General features: G+C 44.0%; 1 non-coding gene across 1 annotated transcript; it reads right to left on the bottom strand.

Annotated features, from left to right (window-relative positions):
* Nucleotides 1-1,570: 1,570 nt before the first annotated feature.
* On the bottom strand, nt 1,571-1,642 carry TRNAR-CCG (transfer RNA arginine (anticodon CCG)). Its single transcript has one exon. It is a non-coding gene; the product is annotated as a tRNA-Arg (tRNA).
* Nucleotides 1,643-1,853: the final 211 nt, after the last annotated feature.

Genomic DNA, 1,853 nt, shown 5'->3' on the forward strand with positions numbered 1-1,853 from the left:
TTCTCCCCCTTATTGAAGTGTCTAATTGGATTTCTTTTAAAAATTACATACACACACACAATCTGTGTTTGAAATGGTTGTTGAATTGTTGCCATCGCCCAGAATCCAGCCTGACCTTGCAGCACTCCTAGATATTAAAAATCCTTTCCATAGTCTTACATTTTTTGGTTTAACAAGCACAAGAGGCCATGAACTCCAATATCTGAAGCAAACGTGTTAAACATCTGGGACCTGGCACAAGTTTCTCCTGTGGGATGCTTTGTTTGTGCAAACTTTTATTGAATTAAAAAAAAGTTAGGACTGAATTTCAAAATATTCGTGTAACCTAGTAAGATTATTTCTCTGAAGCTCAAGTCAAAATACGGAGTTCTTCAAACCAATGAATGAGCTTAATTTAAAATCAGGCTAGAAATCTGGTCTTAAAAACACAGAGCAGTGTCTAAAAGGAATCAAACTGACATATCCAGAGCTCTCATTCCAACAAGAAAATGGCTAGGGCTTCCCTAGTGGCTCAGATGGTAAAGAATCTGCCTGCAATGCAGGAGACTTAGGTTCGTTCCCTGGGTCAGGAAGATCCCCTGAAAAAGGTCATGGCAACTCACTTCAGCATTCTTGCCTGGAGAATTCCATGGACAGAGGAGCCTGGCAGGCTTCAGTCCATGGAGTTGCAAACAGTCGGACACGACTGAGTGGCTAACACATACACAGTCTAAATTAGGTGGATTTTTCCAGGCTAAGGCTCCAATTCACAACCACTTGAAGAAAGGCCATGACATTGGCAGGAAGGGCACTGGTCTGTGGTTTTGGGCAAGTTCTGTCACTTAAACACAGATGATCTTAGGCAATTTACTTTACTTCTAGGCTTGATTTTCCTTATATCCTATAAAAAATGAAGAGAACCACCACCCCACGGGTCTTAGAAATTTACAAGCATTAAAAAAAAATAGAATAATAAGGGCGAAAGAACATGTGAAAGCACTATTCCTATAGAAACATGGGAGAAGAGGAAATACATAGAGAGAAGAGGAGGAAATAGAATGCAAAATTATCATTAGAAGATGGGAGAGATCGAACAAGTTGAACAAAGCTTTTAAAGAAGAAAAGCCAAGCTTGGTCTTCCAGATTATTCTTCAGGGTAGGCTTGAATTCTTTTAGCATTTCCCCAAAGTGCCCAAGGCTTCCCTGGTGGCTTAGACAGTAAAGAATCCGCCTGCAATGCAGGAGATCTGGGTTCAATTCCTGGGTTGGGAAGATCCCCTGGAGGAGGGTATGGCAACCCACTCTAGTATTCTGGCCTGGAGAGTCTCCATAGAAGAGGAGCCTGGTGGGCTATAATCCATGGGGTCGCAAAGAGTCGGACACTACTGAGCAACTTAGCACAAACTGCCAAGGGCAGCAGCCACTGATGATAGATGAAACCATCCTTCTCAACGTTCACAGTCCATGAAGTGAAGTGAAGTGAAGTGAAGTCGCTCAGTCGTGTCCGCCTCTTTGCAACCCCGTGGACTGTCCATGGGATTCTCCAGGCAAGAATACTGGAGTGGGTTACCATTTCCTTCTCCAGGGGATCTTCCCAACCCAGGGATTGAACCTGGGTCTCCCGCATCGGAGGCAGATGCTTTAACCTCTGAGCCACCAGGGAAGCCCATTCACAGTCCATACTCTGAGCATACTAAAGGGTGGGGTGAGGGTTAAGGCTGACAGGCTTAACCACCGGGTCTAACAGGCTGAAGGACAGGAAGTAAAGAAGAAACATGTCTTCTTAAAGGGGCACAGAAATCATTTTCAAAATCCACCTTTCTTCTAAGAGGGGCCAGTAGTCCCTACAAAGTGCTTTGTGCAGCTGAGCATTT

The sequence above is a fragment of the Budorcas taxicolor genome, chromosome 21 (genome assembly GCF_023091745.1).
Source record: "Budorcas taxicolor isolate Tak-1 chromosome 21, Takin1.1, whole genome shotgun sequence".
NCBI lineage: Eukaryota > Metazoa > Chordata > Mammalia > Artiodactyla > Bovidae > Budorcas > Budorcas taxicolor.